Source organism: Macrobrachium rosenbergii, chromosome 39 (genome assembly GCF_040412425.1).
Source record: "Macrobrachium rosenbergii isolate ZJJX-2024 chromosome 39, ASM4041242v1, whole genome shotgun sequence".
NCBI lineage: Eukaryota > Metazoa > Arthropoda > Malacostraca > Decapoda > Palaemonidae > Macrobrachium > Macrobrachium rosenbergii.
In genome coordinates this window covers 11,269,404-11,286,903 of record NC_089779.1, presented here as the reverse complement: position 1 = coordinate 11,286,903, position 17,500 = coordinate 11,269,404, and the positions used below count along the sequence as shown (strand labels likewise).

Here is a 17,500-nt window from a genome sequence, read left to right as displayed (position 1 = left end):
TATATATATATATATATATATATATATATATATATATATATATATATATATATATATATATATATATATATAATTTTGTATCATTCCTTAATTCTTTAGGTATTCTATATATGGATTATTAGGTAGCTGAGTTTCTAGGATTTTTATTTTTTCCTAGGTCAGAGAATAATATTGTATTTTAGGAGGCAGGAAAAGGGGTTAGATGGATCTAATATATTTCCAGAATAGTTTTTTTTAATATACTTGATTTTTTAAATTCCTTATGTCAAGGAAAAACATTCTCTTACATATCATGAGTTAATTAAGTTGCCGTAAGATACAAAGTTTTTTTTTTCTGAGATTTTTCGACCTTATCCATAATTAACATTCATTTTCATGTTGATTATGTTGAAATATTAAAGATGGTTGTTCCTTATGGCGTAGTTTTACTTCATGCTCTTGTATATCTTACCAAGGCATACACATGTATGTTTGCATGTATGTTGATACATTCATGCATATACAACACTCACACACTTGTATGTATATCGCGCTCTTGAATAGTATGAGAGGTAGTACAAGAATTATCATTCTGAGGAAGAACCGAAGTGATTTGTATAATTCACTCCGCTGTATTCTGAAGGGTTTCAGAAATACTTTCTGTAATAGACATGTGGTGGTATCGTTACTGTAACGACACTAAATTTTTCGTTTTTCGGAACAAAAGTGATTTTTCCCATGATGTGCAAATGCCAAGGTCGTTGTGTTTTTCCCCCTACCTGTAAATGTCAAGGTCGTTTGTTTTTCCAATGAGATGTAAATGTCAAAGTCGTTTTGCTTTCCCATGATATGTAAATTTCAAGGTCGTTTTGTTTTTCCCATGATAGGTAAATGTCAAAGTCGTTTTGTTTTCCCATGATATGTAAATGTCAAGGTCGTTTTGTTTTCCCATGATATGAAAACGGCAAGGTTGCTTTGTTTTCCAGTGAGAAGTAAATGTCAAGGTCGTTTTTTTCCATGAAATGCAAATGTCAAAGTCGTTTTGTTTTCCCATAATATAGAAATGACAAGGTCGTTTTGTTTTCCAGTGAGAAGTAAATGTCAAGGTCGTTTTGTTTTCCATGAAATGTAAATGTTTTATCACTTTATCCAAATGTAAAGGTCGTTTTGTTTTTCCCATGATAGGTAAATGTCACAGCCGTTTTGTTTTCCCAATATGTAAATGTCAAAGTCGTTTTGTTTTCCCATATGTAAATGTCAAGGTCGTTTTGTTTTTCCCATGATAGTTAAATGTCACAGCGTTTTGTTTTCCCAGTGATATGTAGATGTCAGAGTCGTTTTGTTTTACCACTTTACCCAGTTGTGAAGGTCGTTTTGTTTTTCCTACCACAAGTAAATGTCAGGGCTCCTTTTTTTTCCCCCAAGATTAGTGTAATGACAAGGTCACTTTGTTTCCCTCCCCTTTGATAGTATAATGTCAAGATCATTTTTGTTTTTTGATGATAAGTAAATGTCAGAGTCGTAGTCCCCCCGCCCCCATGACATGGAAACAGGTCTCCTTGTTTACCCCAAAATACGCAAAAATCGACTTAGCATGGCTTTCATCTCCTATGAGTAAATTTTGAGGTTTTGTTTTGCCATGAGACGTAATTATGGAGAGTACGACTTGTGCTTCTTGGTTCTACTTATATACAAAAGTTCAGGATTATTTTATAGTTCCCATATATTGTAAAGGTTAGGGTACTTTGTTTCCTATATGAAAAGGTCAATGTATTGTTTTTGTGTGTGTAAATGCCAAGAATTTGTTTAGCTTTCTCTTGAACTGGACGGGTGAATTGTTCCCCATCATTCAGATATATAAGTTTGTTTTCCTGTCCCATAATATTTAAAGGTCAAGGTCGAAATTTTCCCTTTTCCTTGTTACGTAAAGTGGAAGGCTGTGTTATTTGGCTTCCTATAAGAAATGCCAATGAAGTTTTGTTTTGGTTTCAATTAAAGGTCAGGAATATTTTGTTTTGCTTATGACAAGTAAGATCAGTGTCTCTTAGTTTTCCCTTTGATAGATGAAGGCTGGTGTAGTTTTGTTTTCCTTAAAATAAAGGTCGGTGTAGTTTTGTTTTCCTTAAAGTAAAGGTCGGTGAAGTTTTGTTTTCCTTAAAACAAAGGTCGGTGTAGTTTTGTTTTCCTTAAAATAAAGGTCGTTGTAGTTTTGTTTTCCTTAAATTAAAGGTCGGTGTAGTTTGTTTTCCTTAAAATAAGGGTTGGTGTACTTTTGTTTACCTTAAAATAAAGGTCGGTGAAGTTTTGTTTTCCGTAAAATAAAGGTCGGTGTTGTTTTGTTTTCCTTAAAACAAATGTCGGTGAAGTTTTCTTTTCCTTAAATAAAGGTCGGTGTACTTTTGTTTTCCTTTGAAGTAAAGGTTGGTGTAGTTTTGTTTTACTTAAAATAAAGGTCGGTGTAGTTTTGTTTTCCTTAAGGTAAACGTTGGTTTAGTTTTGTTTTCCGTAAATTAAAGGCCGGTGAAGTTTTGTTTTCCTTAAAATAAAGATCGTTGTTGTTTTGTTTTCCTTAAAATAAAGGTCAGTGTAGTTTTGTTTCCCTTAAAATAAAGATAAGTGTAGTTTTGTTTCCCATAAAGTAAAGGTCAGTGTAGTTTTGTTCCCTTAGAATAAAGGTCAGTGTAGCTTTTTTTTTTAATAAAGGTTGGTGTAGTTTTGTTCCACTTAAAATAAAGGACAGTGTAGCTTTCTTTCCCTTAAAATAAAGGGCAGCATAGTTTTGTTTTCCTTAAAATCAAGGTCGGTGTAGTTTTGTTTTCCTTAAAATAGAGGTCGGTGAAGTTTTTGTTTTCCTTAAAATAAAGGTTGGTGTAGTTTTGTTTTCCTTAAAATAAAGGTTGTTGTAATTTTGTTTTCCTTAAAATAAAGGTCAGCGTAACTTTCCCTTAAAATAAAGGTCATTGTAGTTTTGTTTTCCTTAAAATAAAGGTCGGTCTAGTTTTGTTTTCCTTAAAATAAAGGTCAGTGAGGTTTTTGTTTTCCTTAAAATAAAGGTTAGTGTAGTTTTGTTTTCCTTAAAATAAAGGTTGTTGTAGTTTTGTTTTCCTTAAAATAAAGGTCGGTGAGGTTTTGATTTCCTTAAAATAAAGGTCGTTGTAGTTTTGTTTTCCCTAAAATAAAGGTTGGTGTAGGTTTGTTTTCCTTAAAATAAAGGTCGGTGTAGTTTTGTTTCCCTTAAAATTAAGGTCGGTGTACTTCTGTTTTCCTTTTGACATGGGAAGGTCCAGGTAGTTTTTCTCTGATTATATAATATATAAAGGTCAGGATCGGCTGATTTACTTACAAGTAAAATTCGGTGTAGTTTTACTTACCCGGATGTTTATAAGCGTATATATTTTGTTGTCTCATACCATATCATGGAAACGTTCATGCGGTTTTGTCTTTCCTGCAATGCTTTAGTGGCAATATTTATTGCCAAGATAGCTTTTGTTTTAGCACCTTGACATACTGAGACCACTGTCGGTTTTATTTTCTGCTGTGCATAGGTCAAGGTTATTTTGATTTGTATATTTTTATGATTTATGGGGAGGGGTGGCTTGATAACCGACCAAGAAAATTCCTCTGTCTAGCCTGGCCATGAAGAGAGAAGTGGAAGGCATTGTACTTAGTTGTTTAAAAACCAAAATAATAATAGTCTGGAAGGAAATAACTTTTTAGTTTTGTTTAGTACAGCCGATCGCTTGTCCATCCATAGTCAGCTATTTTCTTATAAACATCTACGGTATTATACGTCATGTTTATATATATATATATATATATATATATATATATATATATATATATATATATATTATATATATATATATATATATATATATATATATATATATATATATATATATATATATATATATATATGCGTATACATACACGTACAGATATATATTTATACGTATTTTCGTCATTACCACTGTATACTTACTTGCCCCACCATTTTTGCAACGAGTCTTGGAATCGGAGTGAGGAATGGTACAAGCAACAGCGACCGGAAAGCATTTACACATTTTAGGTCTCTCTCTCTCTCTCTCTCTCTCTCTCTCTCTCTCTCTCTCTCTCTCTCTCTCTCTCTCTCTCTCTCTCTCTCTCTTCTCTTCTCTTCTCTTTTTCCGCGATGGGGTTAAACAATAGAACTCGGCTTTGAGAAATTCTTGTACTTATGTGATTAGTGCCCGATGTGTTATAGCGCAGCCTCTCTAGTCTTGGTGGTGGCGGATCTAGTTAGTGTGTGCATACCGTAGGCAATAAATTAGTGTTCGTGTCCTCAAATGGTTGGGAGGAAGGCCGACGGAGTGGAATTGGGAATGGTGGAGTGAATCTGTTTTTGTAAAAAAAACCTGTGAGGGGTAGTAGGTGGCGTTATATTGTTCATTTATTTCTTCCGGGAGAAGCAAGTGTTTGATATAATAAAAATGATATTCGGCAGACGAGGTTAAACTCCGATAAATCTAAATGTAATACTCATTATATGATCATTCACTCCATGTGAGTTTTCGACGTATTCCACTAACTCTTCTCTCGGAGGAAGGTACGGCCGGTAGCTTGACTGTTTTTATGAGGCCCATCGTTAAATAGGATGTACAAGCCACGGGTTATGGAAGGGCTCTTGCATAGGTTGACTAACTTGGGGCAATGCTCTTCGGGCGAGAAATAGCTGTTAGCCTCCGGAGTGAAGAAGCACCTTGCGTTAGCCGGCGTTCAAGACATGACCGCAATAAAGTGCCGTAAAAGAAACAAATGACCCAAAAATAATATCATTACAATTGTTATTGTTATTAGGATGCGGGACCACTTCAGAGCGTTTGTGGTTGAGGGACATTGTATTGCACGCAGTCTTCCAAAGTTGATCCCTTTGTGAGCGTCGTCTTTGTGTCATTCTTGGGCTTTTAGAGGTTACCGTATTCGAGGAAGTGTCTTGCTCTTGACTATAGCCGGCGAACCGGCTTGCTATTGACTATAGTTGGCTAAGTGGCTTGGCCTCCACTATAGTTGGCGAACTGGCTTGGTCTTTACCGTAACTTGTGAACTGGCTTGCCCTTTTACTATAGTTGCTGGAGTGGCTTGCTTACAATATTTGGTGGAAGAGCTTTGAGCTAACTATATCCGTGAAGTGTCCCAATTTTTATCTTGCTGGGAAAGGGTTGGTGGGAACAGTTTTGAAAAAGCGGGAGTCGAAAGTTCTAGGAAATGGTTTGAGAAGATTGCTGTAATTGGAATGGGGATTTTAAAAAGTTGTCGTGAAGATTATGAAGATTGAAATGGGGAAATAAAATTTAGAGAATTGTCTTGGGAAGTTGGGAAAGTGTTGTGAGAATTTCCCGTATAATCTAGCTAGTTAGGGAAAAGATTCAAAGATTAGTCTTGAGGAATATAGAAATTTACTTTTACATTACATGATTGGAAAAGAGAGAAAATTATAAGAATGCAAAGATTATTTAGGAAATTCTATGCGAGTGTAAATTTAGAGGAAAAAAGTCTTGTGTTTTCAGGTGAAAATTTCACGCTTGAGATGTAAAAATGGAAAGAATACTTACAAACTTATACTCTGAATGGTCTGCGAATGTGGAAAGGGGAGACTTAGCAGCACTGTCTTCAAGTGATAAGGCTGGAGAAGAGAAGAACCTGAGAATTTCCATTGAGAAGTATACGAATAAGGAAGTGAAGTTTTTTTTAATATCTTTTCCAGATTGTAAGTATAGGGAATAGAATTTTAAATTTTTATTTTTTAATAATATGGGCCGAAGAACCAGTAAATACGATCAAGAAGATTTGCAGAATGTAGATGAACTTAAAGGAAATTGATTAGGGTGAGTTGGAAGAATGTGCTCGATATTAAGAGTTGGTCAGTAAATAGATGAAGAATTGACAAAGGAGACAATATTTGTTGAAAGAGCACCGATATCATTCATTAGCATAGAAGATTCAGGAAAGTTTCGCGGAAGAATTTCACTCATTTTGTGGAATTTTGTCTCTCAACTGAAGCAAGAGTTTTACTTTCAGTCAGTTACATCTGTAGCTGTCTATGACCCAGTTCCATAGTATACCGAAATATATCTTGATCCCATTTACAAGCAGTGTCGTAATTTTAAAAATGACCTCTCCCACGATACGTCTCGACCGCCTCTGTGATTTGCCGAACCACTGCCTACTAATGCGATTGGCAGAAGACAGTGCAATGCAAGCAGGTGATTGGTAATTGCATTTAGAGGGTTTGTTGCGGTGCATGTGAAGGATTATGTTGATGTCGATGTTGGTTAGAGTGTTGTTCAAATGTTAATGAGTTTCAGGGTCATTTTTGTGTTTATAGTTCATTGCTCGTACAATCAAGTGATACTTGAGTCGGCCTAAGGATTTTTTTTTTTTCCATGAACTATGTGTCGTGGACTCGATACTTGTAACAGTGTCAGTTGAAGATATCATAGACTGAAAAAATTTTTTTCTTTCAATTTCTGGAATATATTCAGAATATTTTTTTTTACTGCCATTCTCTCTCTCTCTCTCTCTCTCTCTCTCTCTCTCTCTCTCTCTCTCTCTCTCTCTCTCTCTCTCTCTCTCTCTTCTTCTTCTTCTTCTTCTTCTTCTTCTTCTTCTTCTTCTTCTTCTTCTTCTTCTTCTTCTTCCGAATGTAAAATCCCTTTTTCTCATTCCTCGCCCAATGTTCCGGTGTAAATAAATTTCCGTTATGCAGCTGGATATGAGCTAATAATGAATTAAGTATTATTACAAACATTCCATTAATTTTATATTATTACAATTCTAGCGTTTGGGTGGCATGTTAATCAGTACTAAAATTCATAAATTTCATACTGATAAAGAGAAACTAGTAAGTTTTTCTTTTCATAAAATCATGAAATCTCGTTGGCCCGCAGGCCACACAGAGAGAGAGAGAGAGTTTAAAAAATGTACTACCGTGTGATACGGCATAATGCTCAATGTTGCAAAGTTTTAACCGCGAGGTCGTCCATTCATTTATATTCACCGCACATTCGTTGATAGTCATGGGGGAAACGGCGTCGAAGTTTTCCTCACTTTGTTTGGTTTTACTTCCTTTCGAGTTGCGTTGAGTTTTCGAGCATTGAAAAAATAAATACCGTACGTACGATTTTTTTTTTATACGAGACTTTGCGAATGCGCTCATTACTTGAGATCGTGATTCGTGATGGCATTGGAAGTGAAATTACAGAATGCTATAGATGCCATCAGCTGTAAAAAAATGCTAATTCAAATTTCTTTTATGTAATGTTGATTATTCGAGCATTGAAAAATAAGAAAACCTTAGTACGGATTTTTTTTTATACGAGACTTTGGGAATGCGCTCATTACTTAAGATAGTGATTCGTGATGTCTTTGGAAATGAAATTACAGAATGCTATAGATACCACCAGCTTTAAAAAAAATGCTATTTTCAAATTTCTTTTATATACTGTAATGTTGATTTTTCGAGCATTAAAAAAAAAATACGATGGTACGGAATTTTTTTTTATACGATACTTTGCGAATGCACTCTGATACTTGAGATCGTGATGTCTTTGGAAATGAAATTACAAAATGCAGTTGATACCACCAGCTTAAAAAAATGGTATTTTCAAATTTCTTTTATGTAAGGGTGATTTTTCGAGCATTAAAATATAAACTGCCATAGTACGGAATTTTTTTATACGATACTTTGCGAATGCACTCCAATACTTGAGATCGTGGTTTCTTTGGAAATGAAATTACAGAATGCTATAAAAATATCCTGCTTGAAAAAAATATCATTTTCATATTTCTGTAATGTAATAACGCCCTTTGCGAAAGATGGATATGATTCGGTGTAATTCTTTGGTGTGATTGATCTAAAAAAAAAAAAAAATCCTTTGCCTTTTTAAATGAATATTTTCCAAGTGTATCATGAATGACCTCGACAGACCAATAGTTATTCCGAGAGAGGATGGCAGTCCCTCACTGTAGGATGATCCTACCATATGCAACGTTTATATTTCGCGGCCGTAGAGGCACTATACTCCTTACGTGACGGTACCATTCGTAATGCGAACGTGTTTTGGGCGGTATATTGTTTCCCGAGAATTGCTGCTGTGAGGCGAAAAGCTTTATATTGAAGGGTCTGTGGATAATGAGAGAAATAAGTTTTGGGGGGATGGGGAGTTGTAGGGGGTTTCAGGGGGTGGATGGTATGAGCAGAGTGTGCCATTGAGGAAAATGAATAATAAAAAAAAGTGTTTAATATAGTGTTCATTCTCATCTCCCGGGACGAGGAGATGCGAATAGGGTTTTGTATCATCATATCGTTTTATACGCATCTGTGCAGATGTATACATGGAGGATTATCATATGTTACTAAGACTAATTTTGGTTAATAAACATCGAAAAAAATCCCAGTCGTGAGTTTTATTTCTTACCCTTTCTGTCAAACTGGTTTTAAGACTTGTGGTTTTATTTGGAAAAAGTCCCAGTGGCGAGTTATTTCTTACCCTTTTGTCAAACTGGTTTAAGACTTGTGAATCTATTTAGACAGAAGAGGTGACTGTATTAAAATAAATTCAAATGAAAATGGAGTTTCTCCAGAGTTATCATACATTTCGAAACATTGTTTGAGGCCATTTATTTTATGATGCAATTTGGTAGTAAAGGGTAAATGTTCTGCCTACATTCCAAAATTACTGTTACATAAAAGGCATGAATGTTACAGGTTTGGTATAGATTATGAATAATCAGCAGATATTCCCAAAGGCACTCCCTTGCTTTATGCTGGAGGCCGTTAGCCGCAATTTTAATGCATTTTGATTAACTTGAGAAAAAGAAATTATCGTGAATATCGTTCATCGCCAGTATAAGGACTGAACGACTCACGTTACTTTAGAATTTCAATAAAAGAAAAACACACTGATGCCTCAGTTATAGAAATAAGATTTAACTGGAAGGCCCAACATGCGTCTGATATAAGAAGGCTTCTTAACATCACAAAATGAGTTAGAAAATAAAAACGACATAATTGTTTCATAATGATTTGATATATAAAAAATAATATACGCCTCAAAATGATTTTGAACATTAAAAGACAATTGAATGTCACTTTAGGAAAAGCCCCAAACAGTCAAAAAAGGTAAGTAAAATATAAAACACTACAAGAGAAAAAATGACTGTGGAACATATGAGGCTTGGTACGTCATCTGTTGAATATTAATTCATGAAATGCGCTGTAGGGGTGAACTTTACATGAACATTGCCATTTAACAATATAGTTATGATAGTTATATCTTATGAAAAGTGTCCTACTTTATGTGACTTGTTGGTAGAATATCAGTCTTACCTTACGAGTTGAACTTAACTACAGAATGAATATACTTCCTAAATCGAATAAGATCGTATGAAACGTGCCTCAAGAATGGAAAATAATGACGTCAGTCTGGATGTGTATATCATAAGATAACATAGTGAAAATCTATTTATCCTTAAAAAAAAAAGGAAGGTTATATGTTTGGGCATAAGAGTGAATGCAGTTCATATGAAAAGTCCTCTGTCTGGATTTCGCAGTACTGTGGGCCACAGATCTGCCACACAAAAACAAGGATTCTGCCAGACAATGATTATAAACAAGGTTGAGTTTTTCACTTCATTCTGTCAAAAAAAAAATTTTTTTTAAATGGTGGCGTTCTGGGGAGGACTGTGGGTGAGTTCTGATACCTCTGTATAAATGGCAGGTGACTGTCACCCAAGTAAAATCTTCAGTAACGTTATTCTACAGAGTAATTCCATTTTTCTTTCTTCATGGATACAAATATATCAGGTAAGTTAAAACTTATTTATTATAAACCTTAAAAATCAATGAAAACAGACTGGAATTAATAGAAATAATAGGGCCTGACCTCAAAGTGAACAGTCGATTCTCTTGTCATTGGTGTAGAACTTATCAGCTGTCAAAACAGGAATGTATGACGGCAGCGTCTGTCTTCATAATAAAAGGCTGTGATGTGGAAAAGGTAACTTTAAGTAATACATTAATAATAGGGAGATCGGCCATCGTCTGATTTTTGCGTTGAGTATCATGTAATTGGCATTATTGTAGGAATTTGCTCTTATTTGCTCTTGGTCGATTTACAAGACTTTTTTTTTTATCTTTCAAACAAATTACCAAACTGTTGTCCTTTACAAAATACATATAAATTCACCTCAGTATAATTGTTGATATAGTTGCCTAAAAGAGTGAGGTTTTGACTACTAATGTTTTAAACAATTATATGCGACAAAAATAAAGTGGATTTATTATTTTTATGGGTATAAATTAATAAGCACCTAATTAGTGATGAAATTCATTATTTTGGTTATCATTATAGGTCCACAACAGTAACTATCTAATGAATAATGACATTATTATTATTATTATATTATTATTATTATTAAGTGATACGTTCACAACTGTAACCAACAAATGATTGATGGTTTTATTATCATCATCACCATTATTATTATTATTATTATTATTATTATTATTATTATTATTATTAAATAAAATCTTCACAGCAACCAGCAAATGACGGGTGGTGTTTAGTATTATTATTATTATTATTATTATTATTATTATTATTATTATTATTATTATTATTATTATTGAATACGCATAATGTTCGCTTCATGGAGGTAACTCAGTGTGCTTTTATGAGGAGACAGAACTTTATTGCTTTCTCATGCAATGGGGAAATGCAGAGAATCTGAGCTTGAGCCAAGATGCAGAAACTCAAGAGGAACGAGCGGAAATAATCTTCTGATATTTATGGATATTTATGCAGGCTGTTGCTCAGGCATCTCGACTTTGGCCTTTGTTTCAGTTTTCAAGGAGAAAGATTGCGTAAGTGATTTAGTTGTTCATTGTATATATATATATATATATATATATATATATATATATATATATATATATATATATATATGTATTATATATATACATATATAAATATATACACATAAATGGTATGATTCAGGGCTACCAAGCGAGAGGGCCGGGGTTCAAATCCCACCGCTCACTGACGGCTTGGATTGCGCCACTGCAAAAATCCGGCAGCCTGTCAACCTAACGGTCCGAAAAAAAACCGAGAGGTTCAGTAGGAGAATAGGTACCAGCCCTCGGGCTGGGGAGTTAAACAGTGGGCCTAGTGACACACTTGCCACGTATCATAAACATCGGGACTTCCCTATGAGCCTACAGAGTCCCAGGAGGACTTTCACTATATATATATATATATATATATATATATATATATATATATATATATATATATATATATATATATATATATATATATATATATGTATGTATATGTATATGTGTGTGTCTGTGTATGTATTATTAAACTGTTCGTGAAAATCCCAGAAAAATAAACGGACGAAACATTAACTTCAAAGGTCGATAAGAAGATTGAAGTAAAAAGGAGCTGAAAGCAGAGGGGGGGTTGGGGTTCTTTAAGCCGAGAGAGAGAGAGAGAGAGAGAGAGAGAGAGAGAGAGAGAGAGAGAGAGAGATAGGGCAAAGCAAATAAGAACACAGAGGACATGTCGCCGTCCTTCACGATTCCGGGAATGGGGAAGTCTCCTTAAAACTTCGCTCTTAGTGATGGGGTGAGAGCGAGTGAAGTTTTGTGCTTCAACCTTGGCATAATCCGTAAAGGCGCTGTTGATCCCGTGAAGGAGTGAAGGGCAAAAGTTCAGGAATGCTGTAGAGAGCTCTCGGAATTTCGCTTTCAAGGGATTTGACGCTATTTCATGAGTATTTGTCCTGTAATTAAGGAATATTTCAAAGGAATGTCTTAAGTTGAATGAAGCATTACAAGTGTAGTACAGGAATGTTGTTTTAATTGAATATTAAACCGGCTTAATCGTGGGACTTGAATTTTATGTATTTATTCATTTATGTAGTTTCCTCATAACCAAATTCTAATACTCGATCAAGTTCTTAACCGTTTCTTTCCTATTGTTGCCTTTAAAGTTTTGGAATTCTCTCCTTGCTTCTGTTTCTCTTGAGTCTTAATAAACTTTCTTTTCATAGTAGCTTCTTTTTTGGTTGAGATATATGCTTCTTATCTTCACATTTTTCTCATTTTATATATATATATATATATATATATATATATATATATATATATATATATATAGTTCTTCGTTGGGCGAGCGGGTTCCGTTCCCAGCTATCACTCTGTTGGCCGCGAGTTCGAATCCCCGACCGGCCAATGAAGAATAAGAGGAATTTATTTCTGGTGATAGAAATTCATTTCTCGCTATAATGTGGTTCGGATTCCACAATAAGCTGTAGGTCTGGTTGCTAGGTAACCAATTGGTTCCTAGCCACGTAAAATAAATCTAATCCTTCAGGCCAGCCCTAGGAGAGCTGTTAATCAGCTCAGTGGTCTGGTTAAACTAAGATATACTTAAGCTTATATGTATGTATATATATATATATATATATATATATATATATATATATATATATATATATATATATATATATATATATATATATTCTGTATACATATACACATGGATACATGTACATACATACACATGTATATTTGTAAGCAAGTTTACAAAATTGGTCGTTTTTGAACATGGATCTGCCGAGAATGTCCTTGATTATAAATAAAATGCTGTAGAGGCCGCACCGATAAAAGAATTCCATTCACGCTGATGGAACCATGATGCATCTTCGTGTCGTTGATGAAAAGATGGAATAAGTAAAATTCATTGTGAATAAATATGTAAACGGCAATACGTGTTTCAGTTAATAAGTAATCGATATAGTTGCACGGATGGAATCATTATGAAAGAGATCGATATGAAATATTTAATACCAAGTTTAAATCTGAAAATGGTAACGAAAACTAAACCAAACAGATTATACGAGTCTCCTAAAACAAATCACATGCAAGTTTTCAAAAGATTCTCACGACAGAAAAGGCTCCAGTTAGAAAATATGGCTGGCTTCCTGTAGGAAGCGCAGACAACGTAGCTTATTTGCCGACCCAAAAACGGTTTGACATTTTGGGCGAGCTCGCCTTTAGGGATGATATTTTCACAATAAAGGTCATTGTTCCTCCTCCTCCCCACACTGGTGCTGCTGCTGCAGTACCTCGGGTGAAGAGGCTTAGTGGTCCGGTGCTTCTAGAGAGAGAGTTTTATGGATGTACCTTCTTGCGTTTGAGGGGCAAAAAAAATATTGATGGATGAATGGAGTATCGACTGTATATTAGTTTTGTTTTCTGTTGAACGACACTTATTAAGGAAAACGTCATTATATATATGTATATATATATATATATATATATATATATATATATATATATATATATATATATATCACACATTACCTCAGGTGAAAAATAAGAGACTGGGTGTAGGTCTGACCGGTTTCGACTTTATTTCGACTTTATTTCCAGGTCAATGGCTTGGAAATAAAGTCGAAACCGGTCAGGACCTACACCCTGTCTCTTATTTTTCACATATACACACATACATACATGTGTAATGTAACATGTGTTAATAATATCCAGGATATTACTGAATTTTTTTTAGTGAATCCATTAAGCAAGGTGTGAGTGAATATAAGATACAGCATCCTTAAGAACCAAAACAATTACTGAAAATGGTTCTCAGTTATATGCAAATGAACTGTTTACGCACAGTCGCTCAGAAAACATACACGTCACTTTGGGGACCCATAGAAAACTAACCTTTATGTATATACCTGACTGCGCGGTTGGAAACCCAGTGACCTTTAGGTGCCACCCTTTTTCGGACGAGCTTCTGCCCATATCCCTTAATCCAGCCCAATTGAAATTATGAATAAATATATGAGCGCCGAAGGATCTGCTATAAAGGTCAGTCTCTCTCTCTCTCTCTCTCTCTCTCTCTCTCTCTCTCTCTCTCTCTCTCTCTCTCTCTAGGCATTGGATTGAAAGTTGTATGCGCTCTCTATCTCTCTCTCTCACGGTATCGGTTTGAAAGTTGTATGCTCTCTCTCTCTCTCTCTCTCTCTCTCTCTCTCTCTCTCTCTCTCTCTCTCGGTATCTGTTTGAAAGTTGTATGCTCTTTCTCTCTCTCTCTCTCTCTCTCTCTCTCTCTCTCTCTCTCTCTCTCTCTCGGTATCGGTTTGAAAGTTGTATGCTCTCTCTCTCTCTCTCTCTCTCTCTCTCTCTCTCTCTCTCTCTCTCTCTCTCTCTCAGTGTTGGCTTGAAAGTTTTGTGCTCTCTCTCTCTCTCTCTCTCTCTCTCTCTCGGTATCGGTTTGAAAGTTGTATGCTCTTTCTCTCTCTCTCTCTCTCTCTCTCGGTATCGGTTTGAAAGTTGTATGCTCTCTCTCTCTCTCTCTCTCTCTCTCTCTCTCTCTCTCTCTCTCTCTCTCTCTCTCAGTATCAGTTTGAAAGTTGTATGCTCTTTCTCTCTCTCTCTCTCTCTCTCTCTCTCTCTCTCAGTATCGGTTTGAAAGTTGTATGCTCGCTCTCTCTCTCTCTCTCTCTCTCTCTCTCTCTCTCTCTCTCTCTCTCTCTCTCTCTCTCTCTCTCTCTCGGTGTTGGCTTGAAAGTTTTGTGCTCTCTCTCTCTCTCTCTCTCTCTCTCTCTCTCTCTCTCTCTCTCTCGGTATTGGTTTGAAAGTTGTATGCTCTCTCTCTCTCTCTCTCTCTCTCTCTCTCTCTCTCTCTCTCTCTCTCTCTCTCTCTCTCTCTCTCTCTCTCTCTAGGTATTGATTTGAAAGTTGTTAGGTATTGTTTGAAAGTTATATGCTCTCTCTCTCTCTCTCTCTCTCTCTCTCTCTCTCTCTCTCTCTCTCTCTCTAGGTATTGGTTTGAAAGTTGTATGGAATTGATTAGGTGACTGAATTTAAATTGTTAGTAGGTCACTCAAGCCAAGTCAATAAAAGTGAGGTGAGAAATGAAAGTAAGTGGTTGTTTGCGCGTTTGTGATGGAATGCTTTACGAAGTGTAGCTCAGTGGTTGATGATGAATTTCGTATTATTATTATTATTATTATTATTATTATTATTATTATTATTAGTCAGAAGATAAAAACCTATCCGTATGGAAAAAGCCCACCACAGGGGCCATTGACTTGAAATTCAAGCTTCCAAAGAATATTATTATTATTATTATTATTATTATTATTATTATTATTATTATTATTATTATTATTATTATTATTATTATTCAGAAGATGAAATCTATCCATATGAAACAAGCCCACCACAGGGGCCACTGACTTGAAATTCGAGCTTCCCAAGAATATGATCGTAATTATAAAGAGGTAAGAGAAGGTATTGGGTAATACAGAATGAAGAGATCACGTATTAAAAAAGAAAATGAAATTTAAAAAATTAGTAAACGAAGTGGATAAAATTTAAGTAAATACAAAGGGGGCTCGTATTAGGGTCGTATTGCATTGCATCTTCCCTTGCATTTCTGAAGTCCCATTGCACGACAGCCTGAGGGAGTCTGTTCCGCAGTCTAACTATGTGAGGAATAAAGGACCTCAGGAACTGAGAAGTTCGACAGCGAGGCACGTTTACTGCTTTGCAGCTTTCTTAGGTAACGAAACGTTGACTGCAAACTCTCTCTCTCTCTCTCTCTCTCTCTCTCTCTCTCTCTCTCTCTCTCTCTCTCTCTCTCTCTCTCTCCTTCTAAGTATTGGTTTAAAAGCTGTATGCTCTCTCTCTCTCTCTCTCTCTCTCTCTCTCTCTCTCTCTCTCTCTCTCTCTCTCTCTCTCTCTCTCTAGGTATTGGTTTGAAAGTTTTATGGAATTGATTAGGTGACTGAATTTAAATTGGTTAGTAGGTCACTCAAGCCAAGTCAATAAAAGTAAGGTGAGAAATGAAGGTAAATGATTGTTTGCGCGTTTGTGATGGAATGCTTTACGGAGTGTGGCTCAGTGGTTGTTGATAAATTTCGTATAATTATTATTATTATTATTATTATTAATATTATTATTATTATTATTATTATTATTATTATTATTATTATTATTATTATTATTATTATTATTATTAGTCAGAAGATAAAAACCTATCCGTATGGAAAAAGCCCACCACAGGGGCCATTGACTTGAAATTCGAGCTTCCAAAGAATATTATTATTATTATTATTATTATTATTATTATTATTATTATTATTATTATTATTATTATTATTATTATTATTATTATTATTATTCAAAGGATGAAATCTATCCATATGAAACAAGCCCACCACAGGGGCCATTGACTGAAATTCGAGCTTCCAAAGAATATGATCGTAATTATAAAGAGGTAAGAGAAAGTAGTGGGTAATACAGAATGAAGAGATCACGTATTAAAAAAGAAAATGAAATTAAAAAAAATTAGTAAACGAAGTGGGTAAAATTTAAGTAAACACCAAGGGGGCTCGTATTAGGGTCGTATTGCATTGCATCTTCCCTTGCATTTCTGAAGTCCCATTGCACGACAGCCTGAGGGAGTCTGTTCCGCAGTCTAACTATGTGAGGAATAAAGGACCTCAGGAACTGAGAAGTTCGACAGCGAGGCACGTTTACTGCTTTGCAGCTTTCTTAGATAACGAAACGTTGACTGCAACAAACTCTCTCTCTCTCTCTCTCTCTCTCTCTCTCTCTCTCTCTCTCTCTCTCTCTCTCTCTCTCTCTCTCTCTCTCATGAGACACACACACACACAGAACAGTGCTGGACAACTTTGCAATATTATTCCCCGAAGAAACTACCTCAGTTTCAGGGCGGTTTAAATGCAAAAGAAATTAGGAATCCTGATAAAAAAAAAAGCAAGTTAAAAAGTCTCCTTTTGTGGGAGCACCGCCTCCCCTGGACGCCCCATTTCATTTTAGGCCAAAATGCCCCGCTCAGAGTGCTCATTGTTGGGTATTGTTCCATTGTAATTTTTTCCATTGTATTTAATTAAAGTGAAAAGTGTTCCTTGAAACGCCCCTTGTCTAATATTAAAGTAGACGTTGGAGACTTGGTTGTTGTGTTATATCCTTTCTCAGTGCAGGAAACCTTTCTCCTTTTTACTGTAGGTGGAGTGTAGGAAGTATAGAATATATTGTAGTAATACCTTGCACAGACACGCGCTCACGCGCGCGCACGGAAGCCCCGCGCGCACAATATTCTTTATATTATTTCTAACTGTATTAAGTCGCCTGTGCCCATTTGATAATGTGCTACATTCTAAGAGTCCGATTAAGGTAAGGAAGTAGAGAGATTACGTTGTTTTTTCCCTTTTCCGTCTTGATAAAATTGATCTTAATGGAACAACTTTGAGTAGACAAGGTATTTTGTTGTACCGATTGTTAATTATTATGTAAGTCATAAGAAGAAAGAGGCGAGGACTTCAGGTCGTGCGATTAGAAATCTGAGTTAAGTAGAAAACGTTTATTATCTCTCCTTGCGTCGATTCCAGGTATTATAGGTTAAACGTAGTATTAATTAAAACTTTTTTTACAACG

At 35.3% G+C, this 17,500-nt stretch overlaps 1 protein-coding gene across 3 annotated transcripts in view; it reads left to right on the top strand.

Annotated features, from left to right (window-relative positions):
* Positions 1-17,500, top strand: part of Dus1 (Dihydrouridine synthase 1) — a 592,604-nt gene that overhangs the window by 361,801 nt on the left and 213,303 nt on the right. The gene's annotated exons all lie outside the window — the stretch shown is intronic.